We start from the raw sequence: 12,810 nt of genomic DNA on the forward strand, positions 1-12,810 counted from the left end.
GCTTTTGTTTTATACATTTTTCACATGCTATGCTAATTCTAGCTTCCCAAAATTTGCATTCACTTGTTTTTTTTTCCCTTTTGACTAAATTCCCAGCGCCCCTCATTATCCAAGGGGCCCTTACATTGCCAGCCTTATCCTTCCTCCTTCCTGGAACATGATGGTCATGAACTCCGATCAGCAAGCATTTAACTAATTCCCACGTGCCCAATGTGGCATTGTCTGATGACAGCTCCTCCCAATTAACACTCCCAAACTCCTGCCTAATACTGGCATCATTTGCAATCCCACAATTTAGAAACATCCCATGTGGTCCTGGCCTTATCCTTATTCATAGCTATCTTTAAAAAAAACTTGAGTTGTGATCATTGTTTCCAGAATAGTCTCCCACTGAAAGGTCAGTCACCAGACGAGGCTCATTAGGCAATATAAGATTCACTATGGCCCTGCCTCCTCCTTACTGTCTCAGGAAACCCTCTTGGATACACTTAACAAACTCTGCACCGTCTCAGCCTGTTGCTCTAAAGTAGCGCCAGTAAATGGTGGGGAGGTTAAAGTCACTTTGAGAACTCTGTTGTTTTTGCCTCTTTCCATAATCTGCCGAGATATTTGTACCTCTAGGTTTCATTGGCAGATTGAGGGTCCTATAGTATAATCCCATCAACTGCATCCTTCTTACCCATGTTGCCTCAGTGGACGAGCCCGTCCAGTATGTCCTGAGTGCAGACGCAACATTCACCCGATTGGTAATGCAACTCCTCCACCGCTTTTTGCCTCCTCTCCATCTCATCTGAAACAATGAAACACTGAAATTTTGAGCAGCCAGGCCTGTCCTTCTCCCAACCAAATCTCTGGAATGGCCACAATTTCGGATCTGAGCTTATCTACCTTGGCTATGTTGTGCCTTGTGTTGAAATTAACACAATCAACCCATTCGTACTATGGTGTTTATTTCTCTGTATTTCTTTTCTGACTGACTTGTTTACATCTTCCTTCCTCCTCCCCCCCACCCCCCATGTGCAGGCCTGCTGCTGTGGTTCCCATGCCCTTGTCATTCTAGTTTAAACCCTCACGTGTAGCAGGAGTGTGCCTCCCTGTGAGGATATTGGTTCCCCTCTAGTTCAGGTCACCCCTGCTCCAGAAGAAGTCCCAATGGTCCAAGATCCTGAAACTCTCCCCCTGTACCAGCTCTTCAGCCATGCATTCATCTCTGCTATCTTTCAATTACTTGTCGCACTACCTCATGGGACTGGTGGTGACGCAGCGATTACTATCCTCAAGGTCCTGCTTTTCAATCGTTCCTACTTCCTGTGCTTACTCCTCAGGATCTCATCCCTCTTTCGACCCGTGTCGTTGGTAGCAATGTGCACCATGATCTCTGGCCTCCCATTTTCACAATTCAGAATTTCAAGCAAATGCTCAGAGATGTCCTTGACCCAGGCACCAGGGATACAACACCCCATCCTGGAGTCTCGGACGCAGCCACAGTAACACCTGTCTATGCCCCCAACTAGTGGCTCTCCTCCCATTTTCACTCCCTTGGATTTTGCCCGACCTTCGTCTACAGCAGAGTCAGTTATATAGTCATAGAGTCCGACAGCACAGAGAGATGCCCGAGGGCCAGACTGATCCCTGGCAACCATAATGTCCATCCATGGCAACCCCATTTCCATGCCCATGCCCCATATCCTTCTAATCCTTTCCTATCCATGTATTTGTCCAAATGCCTTTTAAATGTTGTTAATGTACCTGCCTCAGCCACTTCCACTGACAGCTCATTCCGTATGAGAATCAGCATCTGTGTAAAAACGTTGCTGCTAACGTTCCCTTTTATTCTTTCCCCTCTAATTTTAAGCAGATGCCCTCCAGTCCTTGATTCTTCAACCCTGGGAAAAAGACTGAATGCATTCACCCTATCTATGCCTCTCATGATCATATACATTTCTATAAGATCTCCCTTAAGTCTCCTATGCGATGAAGAAAAATGTCCCAGCTTGTCCAGTCTCTTCCTTTAACTCAGGCCATTGAGTTGTGGTGTTATCGACTTGGTTATCGCCGTGCTACTCCCCTGACAAGCTATCCCCAACAATACACCAGCTCTCCCTCCTAATCATTCCCCATCCAACCCCTCAATACACCAAATCTCTCTCCTTAACCATCTCCCATCCACCCTCACAATATAACAGCTCTCTCTCCTCAAACATTCCCCATCCAACCCCATCTTTGTCTCCTGTATGCTCCTCAGTGGGTCCTGCTGTTGCTCCAACACAACGACACGGTCACCCACCTCCCTGACTGAACCTGGGTGTTTGGATTGGGCAGGATCATGGGTGTATCTGAATGCAATGAATGGAATTCTAAAATTACATTTGGACTGAATGTAATGTAGAGCAGCGTGAAATGGAGGTGGATGACTTACATGACTTGCTGTAAGGATACTGACAGTAGAATCTGAGGTGATCATGAGTATGTGGAGGTAGAATGTGGGAGACAAGCTAGGACTGTATTGGAATAGTCATGGTAACAGGGAACAAATGCTGGTTGGAGGGTTTCAGCAGCTGACGGACTGACACTGAGGTGAACCATCGGAAACTGAGCAAGTGACCACCATCTAATAGGACAGAGAAACTGATCCATCAGCCTGAAACTGAGTGATCACGTGGCTGTCAATGAATCCAACACAAGTGAATGAAAACATTGCTCAGAGCCTGTTTCTGTAACATTCAACACAACCACGAAATGGAAAGTGAATAATGAGCTGAAAACAAGGCTTTGTTAGAGTCAAAAGTCATTCAATGTTCAGTCACTGAATATTCTAACCTGCAGAAAGGAATCTCCCAGAATCACAGCAGAAGGAGAAAACAAGCTTGGCAGAGACAGAATGAAGCCACCACCTGCATCAAAACAGCTCAGAACAAAGAGGCTGAATTCTCAACCAACTGACAAGCAATACAGATACTGTCAGAGTTACAGATCGAGTTCAGAATTATTCAGGAAACAGACTTACCAGATACACTGGTCGGTGGGGTGGGCCAGAAATGCATGAAATAGCTTTGTGATTGTGCCGTTTTTTCGTTGAGAAATGATTCTTTGTTTTCGCTAAGGAGAGCGGATGTGCAGTTCACTGATCACTAGATTTACAAACAAAGGAAACCTGATCAAGGACTCACAGGTCAATTACACTGTTTGTGACAGTCCATCGCACACAACAACAGCCTTTTACACAGAGAACAGAACAGATTCTAGTTTAACAGAGACACTCTCACAATGAACATCTGCTGCTTTAATAAAAATGTTACCTGTTTGAAGAAAAGGAACACTTTACCAATACAGCGAAACTTATAGACTGCGCAATGTAACTGCAGAGTTTTTAACCAATTCAGTGACCACTGTTTCTATGTATTTTGAAGCTATTTTGAGCAGGGTATGTATCGTGGGTCAGTGTGGAATTGCGGGACCAAGGGCCTATTTCCACACTAGAGGGATTCTATTCAATACAATTGTCAACCAGTCCCACAGCAGGATGGGTAAGGCCCAAGCGGACTCTGTACTGGGCAGGGGTTGTCTCCCTCAGCAGAATGGGTAAGGCCCGAGGGGATACTGTACCAGGAAATGGTCATGCCCCACAGCAGGATGGGCAAGGCCTTGGACAAGTCTGGACCCGGGATGGGTAATGTCCGAGGGAAATCTGTACAGGAGAGGCTTTGTGTCCCGCGTTAGGGTGGGTGAGGCCAGACGGGAATCTGTACAGGGGAGAGTGCGTCCCACAGCAGGATGGGTAAGGCCCGAGGGGAGACTGTGCTGGGGAGGATTGTGTCCCACAGCAGGATGGGTAAGGCCCGAGGGGAGTCTGTACTGGGGAGGGGTTGTGTCCCACAGCAGGATAGGTAAGGCCCCAGGGGAGATTGCGACAGGGAGGGGTTGTGTTCTACAACAGAATGGGTAAGACCTGAGGGGTGTCAAACCCGTAGAGGGGTTGTGTCCCACAGCAGGATGGGTAAGACCTAAGGGGAGTCTGTAACGTGGACGGGTTATGTCCCATGGCAGGATGGTTAAGGCCCGAGGGGAGTCTGCACCGGGGAGTGGCTGTGTCCCACAGCAGGATGGGTAAGACCCAAGGGGAGTCTTTACCGGGGAGGGGTTGTGTCGCACGGCAGGATAGGTAAGGCCCGAAGGTCTCCTGTACCGGGGAGTGGTTGTGTCCCTCAGCAGGATGGGTAAGGCTCGAGGGGAGTCTGTACCGGGGAGGGATTGTGTCCCAAAGCAGGATGGGTAAGGCCGAGGTGACTCTGTACCCATGTGGTTGTGTCGCTCTGCATGATAGGTAAGGACCGAAGGTCTTCTGTACCAGGGAGGGTGTACGTCCTACAGCAGGATTGGTAAGGCCTGAGGCGAGTTGTACCATGGAGGGGTTGTGTCCCAAGGAGGATGGGTAAGTCCCGACGGCACATTGCACCAGGGAGGAGTTGTGTCCCACAGGAGAATGGGTAAGGCCTGAGGAGTGACCGAGAGCAAAGATTTACTTAGGGAGCTGAGGGGGAAAATTTTCCACAGAAGACGGTTCATACACGGAATAGACTGTCAGTGGCTCATGGGAGAAACAAGAACAATTACAACATGGAAAAGACATTTGGGCAAGTACATGGAGAGGAGAAAGTTTGAAGGGCCTTGGGCCAAACGCAGGGAAATGCAACTCATTCACTTCAGGAAACCTGGTCAGCATTGATGACTTCAGCCAGAGAGTCATGCAGCACAGAAACAGACCCTAAGTCTTGGGATTTTGGGGGAGTGGACTATCGTGACAAGGCATGTTGTCGAGATTGAAGTAATTTAGAGAGATATAGATGGTCGTCTGGATGGGAGCAGGTTTCAAATGTGTGAAGTGATTGGTAAGAGGGGAGGAAAGTACAGAGATAGGAATTCTTTTTGGCATTAGAATGATTGAAGACAGTGATCCACAAGGCAAGCCATAGATACAGTGTGGGGGAGGGAACACAGAACAGAACATTCCCAGACAGCAGTCCCACCTTCTCGTGGAAGGCCTGCTTTCTCCTCTTTTGTACTGATGCTCACTAAGACAGCACAGGCTTGGATTGATAACTGTGACAGTCCCGATGTTGTCTTAGTACAACAAAACTTGCAGTAAAGGCGGTGACTGAACCTGGGGTGTGTTTGTGCTGTGCTCGCCCTCCAGCACTATAGCTATGTCATGTCCTGTTAGCTGATGTTTGCAGCCCTCTGCTCTGTGCACTGAAAGTGATCTTACCTCACTGCAGGATTTATAGAAGGCTCCAGATCTCCCTGCCCTGTGTCTCTCTGGCTGACAAGCCATCTTCAATGAGGGGTGGATGAGACAACCAGCAGCTGGGAAGTCGATTAGGTCAGGACCTTCCTGAGTACCTACAGACAGATAAACAGAATGGGAAAATAGACTGATGCAGTGAGGGCTACACATGTCAAATGGCACTGAGTCCCACAGAAATCTGGAACAACCCAGTCTCCATCGGCTATCTGGAGTGGAGAATTCTGTTTGCTCCGAATTTGCAGTAGTTGCAAGAACGAGGGACACTGACAGAGGCAACAATTAGACCCCCACAGTGAGGAATACCACATGGAGAGAGACTGAGTGATATCACCAGAGCGCAAGATCAAACAATTGTGAAGGAAGAAAGGGGTTTGATTCATGTTGCACTGAGATGCGCAACCTGTGAGCAGGTGAAGTGATGACCTAGTGGCATTATTGTGAGACAATTTATCCAGAAACTCAGCAAGTGTTCTCTGGACACAGGTTCAAATCCCACCATTGCAAATGATTGAATGTGAATTAAATGCTTCAAAAAAGATGTGTTTAAAAACCTGTAAATGAGTATTAAACAATTGCTGATGTTAAGAAAAATCCACCGGGTGCATTCATGTCTTGAGTGAAGCAATCTCAGGTCAGTCTTTCCTCCAATTGTGCTCGACCCTGATAGCCCCGCCGTCCTGCACATTGACCTTCCCAAGATGGCGGCTCTGAGGCCTGCGCTCCCTCTTCCCTCAAACAAATGGCAGCCGTGGCCCTGGGCCGCTTTCCCGACAGAGACTACCATCTCTTTATCCGGGCCTGGTGGGTCTTTTTCGGGTTTTTTCACCTATATCCGCGTCTTATGAATTCCTTCCGCTCCTTTCTCCCAGTGAGTCTTCCACACGCCGCTCTCTGAAGCCGATCGTAGCCGCACCCAGAGAAAGCTGCTCCATGTCTCGCCGTGTCCGAGTTAATGTGACACTGTGCATGCTCTTCATACAAACCAAACTGCGCTTGCGTCGGAGGTGATCAGTGAGTTAAAAGAGAATATTCATACCTGCACAGAATCACGGGAGAAATATTATACATTAACAATGGCTCTGTCGAGTTACAGTCATTGAGGTGGTTAGTATGCAAAAAGATTTTTCGTTCCAATTTAACCGTACCGACCAGATATGTAAATTACCAACCGTTCTGGGAGTTTGAAAATAAGTTTGTTACTCGAGTGGTGTAAATAGATTGGAAATATGTACATTGTCAGATTTACATCATAACGATTTCTTTAAAACCCCACATTGTTTTATGAGAGGAGTTTGATGCTCCACTATGTCGTGAGAATTTTCAATCCTGCAAAACAGTTTACTTTCTGACCAATCCTGAAGCGTTCACTCCCGAGAAAGCATTGGTCCCGCTCCTCACTCACTCTGGTTGGAGTACCGGACGCTGCTCTGTCCTCTACTTCCGCCCCTTCCTCCCAAATGCAGTGTTGATTGAGGCGCGACTCAGCAGCTAAGCAACAGAAACATTAAGGGACAAGGGAAGTTGGAGTCGATGGCTTGTGATGCGGTGAAAATATCCCGAATCTGGGACCGAGAGGCCGGCGTTCAATTCACAGATGGTGCAGATGTGTGTAAAAATAACTTTGAACAGGTTCATGAGGGAAACCAAGGGAAGTCAGAAACCGAGTAAAAACAATAGAAAACGCATACAATGTGTTTGGGCTCTCAATACTCACATGGGTTTAGTCTTTACCAAGTGTTTTAGGGTCCCAGTACAGTCTGTTCCACTGTTCGTTGTGCACAGCCATATACCCCGATTGAAGGGTAAAGTATTTTGGTGGGATATAAAGGTGCTTTTCTGGAAATACCTCAGTTTTTGAGGTGAAAATAGGTGAGAAGGAGTCGGTTTTTGTATGGAGTTACCTGTTCCCCTCCTGCTGCAGCATCTTATTATTGCCCTGACCCTACCTCGTACATGTTTGGTAGAGATCAGTGACGTTTCATAAGCCCACAATACAGGATCCGTCACTCTGTTTAAGACAGCAGAAATCTCTTTTAGCACTATAGTCATGACATGCATTGACCTGTTGCAGTGCTTCAAAGTCCATGAGGCAGCCGTCCTGTCTATGATAGACAGACTGAGTTTGGAATCTCCTCTGTCCTTAAGACTTTATGCACTGCTTGCGCTCTTCCTTTTTCCCTTCGCACGTTCCCTTTTCAATCCACCCCACCTGCATCACTCCTCATATGGAGCTGTCAAGGTCAGAGTCTATGGAATAGCCTCCCTAACCTTCTCTATCCTCCTTTGAAGATGTATTTTAAAATCATTCTCCTTCATCAATGTTGTGATCATCCATGAAGCACCTTAGGATATTTGCCATTGTGAAAGTTCCATACAATGCAAGTAGTTGTTGTTATTGCCATACATTAGGAGAAACAGGAATGATGCAGTCAAAATTCCAACAAGAAAGTCACTGATAGGCGTAGTGTAGAGGCCACCAAATAATTACATCACATTGGCATGGGCTATAAACAAATAAATAACTAATGTAAAAATGGTACAGCTGTTATCCTGGGTGATTTTAATCTACATGTAGATTGGTCAAACCAGCTTTGTCAAGGTAGCTTTGAGGAGTTCATTACGTGTATTCACGATAGTTTTCTTGAAAAGTATGAAATGGAACTGATAAGGGAGCAAGCTATCCAAGACCTGGCCCTGTGAAATGAGGCAGGAATAATTAATGACTTCAGAGTTAGGGATCCCCTGGGAAGAAGCAATCACTGTATGGTTGAATTAGAATACATATGGAGAGAGTGAAGATAAAATCTAATAGGTGGGTCCTGTGCTTGAATACTGGGAACTACAATAGAATGAGAGAGAATCTGGATAAAGTAGACTGGATACAAAAATTTTATGGTGGGACGTTGATGAACAGTGGAAGATTTTCAAAGAAATTTTACAAAGGTCTATTCCAGTGAAAAGGAAGGACTGTATGAAAAGGCATACTCGGCAATGGGTATCTGAGAAAAGTGATCAAATTAGACCATAAGACCACAATACATAGGAGTGGAAGTAAGGCCATTCAGCCCATCGAGTCCACTCCGCCATTTAATCATGGCTGATGGGCATTTCAAATTCACTTACCCGAATTCTTCCCGTAGCCCTTAATTCCTTGTCACATCAAGAATTTATCAATATCTGCCTTGAAGACATTTAGCGTCCCAGCCTCCACTGCACTCCGTTGCAATGAATTCCACAGGCCCCACTCTCTGGCTGAAGAAATGTTTCCGCATTTCTGTTCTGAATTGATCTCCTCTAATTCTAAGGCTGTGCCCACGGGTCCTCGTCTCCTCACCTAACGGAAACAATTTCCTAGAGTCCACCCTTTCCAAACCATGTATTATCTTGTAAGTTTCTATTAGATCTCCCTTAACCTTCTAAACTCCAATGAATACAATCCCAGGATCCTCAGCCGTTCCTCGTATGTTAGACCTACCATTCCAGGCATCATCCGTGTGAATCTGCGTTGGGCACGCTACAGTGCCAGAATGCCCTTCCTGAGGTGTGGGGATCAAAACTGGACACAGTACTCCAAATGGGGCCTAACCAGAACTTTTTAAAGTCTCAGTAGCACATCAATGCTTTTATATTCCAACCCTCTTGAGCTTAATTACAACATCGCATTCGCTTTCTTAATCACGGATTCAACCTGCATGTTTACCTTTAGAGAATCCTCGACTTGCACTCCCAGATCCCTTTGTACTTTGGTTTTATGAATTTTCTCACCGTTTAGAAAGTAGTCCATGCTTGTATTCATTTTTTGCAAAGTGCAAGACCTCGAGTTTGATCACATTGAATTCCATCATTCATTTCCTGGACCACTCTCCGAATATGTCTAGATCCTTGTGCAGCCTCCCCACTTCCTCAGTACTACTTGCCTGTCCACCTAACTTCGTATCATCAGCAAACTTCGTTGGAATGCCCCCAGTTCCTTCATCCAGATCATGAATATATAATGTGAACATGCAGGTAACCATGCCTCGGATCCAATCTACAACAAGTCCTGCAGTAACTTTAGTGCAATTACCGAATGGGCAGATTGTTCAAGTCCAAGGTGTTATCCAAGCAGCTCAGTCCTCAGTCATACAGTCCCCTCAGGTTCAGACTGTTCAGATTTCTACTATACTTGAAAATGAGGACTCCCAGGAATCTGTGGATAGCATGACTGACTCTCAGAAACGTAGAGAAATTCTATCGAGACGGCCTTCATACAGGAAAATCCTGAATGAACTTTCTTCTGATCCCCCCAGTGTGCCAATAAATCGATGAGGAGAAATCAGAAGAGACTGCCTCAACCATTACGACAACGACGATGCAGATACCCATCTATCAAACTAACTGTGGACAATACCTTGCTATTACACAGGGGGGAGCAATTCAGCTGGCTAACAATGGTACAGATGAAGTGCAAGGACTCCAGACACTAACAATGACGAACGCAGCTACAGCCAAGGTTGGAGCAGCCATTATACAGTATGCACAGAGCCCTGATGGATGGCAAATCTTTGTGCCGGGCAGCCAAGTGCTTATACAAGGTGCTGTTGGAGATGTCCAAACCTATAAGAACCATACAACTCCTAACTCTACTGCCTACCAGGGAATGGTTATGGCATCTTCACCAGTCCTGCAAAGCCAGCCCCAGAATGCTGAAGAAACCACTCGTAAACGTGAGATCCGCCTAATGAAAAACAGGGAAGCAGCTCGAGAGTAACGTCGCAAGAAGAAAGAGTATGTGAAATGCTTGGAGAATTGGGTTGCTGTTCTGGAAAATCAAATTCAAAGAAAAGGCGTAAAAAGTGGCCAAAAACAGGAGGAAACAAGAACTGGGAAAACGTTAAACGTCAACCAAAACCCACAAACGAGCTATAAAGAAAAGTAATATATAACATGAGAAAAATAAACTAGCACAGACTATAAAGACAGAGAGCAAAATTTTATATAAATATATATAACGAGGAAAGAATGGCTAAAGTAAATTTTGGTCCTTTGGAAAATAAGAAGAAGCATTTAGTTTTGGGATATCACAGTGGAGGATGCTAATATCTTTCCAGTAACTAGCAATGAGACAAAGGTAGGTGAGGATTTGGAAACTATCCTTATTACAGAACAGCTAGTTTTAGACTGTTTGTAGGGAATTCAGCTAACGATAGAAAGGTCTTCTGACCTTGATGGAATGCATCCCAGGGAACTAAAAGCGATGCCAGGAAAAATAGCAAATGCACTGACAGTAATTTTCCAAAATTCACTGGACTCTGTGGCAGTTCCAGCAGATTGGAAAACAGCAAAAGTGATGCAACTGATTTAAAAAGGAGGTGGACAAAAAGTGGGGAATTATATACCAGTTAGTTTATTCTCTGTCGTGGGAATGATGCTTGGGTCTATTATCAAGGAAGAAATAGCAGGTAATCTCAAAAGAAATTGTCCCATTGTACAGACACAACATGGGTTCATGACGGGCAGGTCATGCTTAACCAAACTTGTAGAATTCTATGAAGACATTTCGAGCAATGTGGACAACGGGGATTATTCTGTGGATTCTATGGATGTGGTGTCGCTGGATTTACAAAAGACCATCAACAAAGTGCTGTGCAAGAGGCTGTTGCATAATATAAAGGTGCATGGCGTTAGGGGTAGAAGATTGGTTGACTAATAGGAAGCAAAGTGTGGGGATAAATAAGTATTATTCTGGCTGGCAATCATTGATAAGCAGTGTGCCTCAGGGATCGGTGTTGGGACTGCAATTATTTACAACTGATTCGGAAGATTTGGAGTTGGAACCACATGTAGGGTGTCAAAGTTTGCAAGTGACAATAAAATGTTTGGTGGAACAAACTGAGTGGAGGACTGTGAAACATTGCAGAGGAACATAGATACATTGAGTGAGTGGATAATGGTCTGTCAAATGAAATGGAATGTTTGTATATATGAAGTTTATACTCTTTGGTTGTACTAACATTTTAAAAAAATACTTCAATATGAAAAAGTTGCATCATTTGCTCTGCAGAGGGATCTGAGCATCCTTCTGCATGAAGATTGGTCCCCAGGTACAACAATCAGTTCAGAAAGCAAATGGCATTTTGTCCTTCATTGCTGAAGGGATTGAGTTTAAAAGCAGAGGTAATGTTCCAGCTGTATTTGGGTGCTGGCGATGCCACACCTGGAGTACTGCATGTAGTTTTTATCTCTTTAGTTGAGAAAGGATGTACTTGCACGAGAGACGGTGCAGAGGAGGTTAACGAGTTTGATTCTGGAGTTGAGGGAGTTGGCTTAACAGAGACTGAGTAGATTGAGAATATATTCATTGGAATTCAGAAGAATGGAAACATATAAAACAATGAATTGAATGGATAAAATACAAGTACAGAAGATGTTTTCACTGGCAGTTGAAGCTAGGACAAGAGGGCATCACCACAAGACTGGAGGCAGCAAATTTAAGACTAAATTGAGCAGGAACGTCTTGACCTCGATGGAAGTCATTGCCCAGGGAATTAATTGATGCTAGTTCAGAAAACATTTTTAAAGCTAGGTTAGATTTTTTAAAACGTAATTAATTAATGGACACGGTGAGAACGTGGGTAAATGGTCATGTCCACGAAATGATCAGCCATGATCTTATTGAATGGCAGAGCAGGCTCGAAGGGCAGGACGACCTTTTGCTGTTCCTAGTTCTTATGTTATACATCCCTCCCTCATTCGTGACTTGGAGGTGTTGGTGTTGGATTGGGATGGACAAAAGTAAAATTCACAGAACACCAGGCGCTTGGTCAACAGGATTATTTGGAAGCACTAGTTTTGCTGCTTCTTCATCAGGTGGTTTTGAGATGGTGTTGTCATTTTTAACTCCTGTAACTCATGAACAGCAACAAAAACCACGAAGCAATCCGCATGCTCCAGCCAACACTGGACCCTGGGTGATTTATGTCAGCGGCGGACCAATGGAAAGGTAGGGACAGAGCTGAAAGACCTGGCGGGGCAGTTGGTCGTCAGAACAATCAGGGTGAATGAGGGGCGGGAACTAGACTATGCCACGTGATCACTGGATTAGTGGTGCTGGAAGAACACACCAGTTCAGGCAGCATCCAACGAGCAGCGAAATCGACGTTTCGGGCAAAAGCCCTTCATCAGGAATGAAGGGCTTTTGACCGAAACGTCGATTTCGCTGCTCGTTGGATGCTGCCTGAACTGCTGTGCTCTTCCAGCACCACTAATCCAGTATTTGCTTTCCAGCATCTGCAATCATTGTTTTTACCTTATACCACGTGATCATCCTCACGGTCGGTTCGGGATGTGTGGACGGAGAGTTGATGGTAAAGATAGAAATAAACAGCAGCAAGCGGGAGGGAAATGGTGTTGGTATGAGTTGAGAGGGTTTACAGACATTTGGTGCACATTAAAAAAATACAAATTTGAAACTTAGTCCCGTTTTTGCAGTAAACGGGAAAATGCCTCATCCAGCGATTGACTCG

At 45.2% G+C, this 12,810-nt stretch overlaps 1 pseudogene; it reads left to right on the plus strand.

The window, feature by feature from the left end:
• The first annotated feature begins 9,319 nt into the window (after positions 1-9,319).
• On the plus strand, positions 9,320-10,223 carry LOC140468077 (cyclic AMP-responsive element-binding protein 1 pseudogene; annotated as a pseudogene).
• The last annotated feature ends 2,587 nt before the right edge of the window (positions 10,224-12,810 follow it).

Source organism: Chiloscyllium punctatum, chromosome 46 (assembly GCF_047496795.1).
Source record: "Chiloscyllium punctatum isolate Juve2018m chromosome 46, sChiPun1.3, whole genome shotgun sequence".
Classification (NCBI taxonomy): Eukaryota; Metazoa; Chordata; class Chondrichthyes; order Orectolobiformes; family Hemiscylliidae; genus Chiloscyllium; species Chiloscyllium punctatum.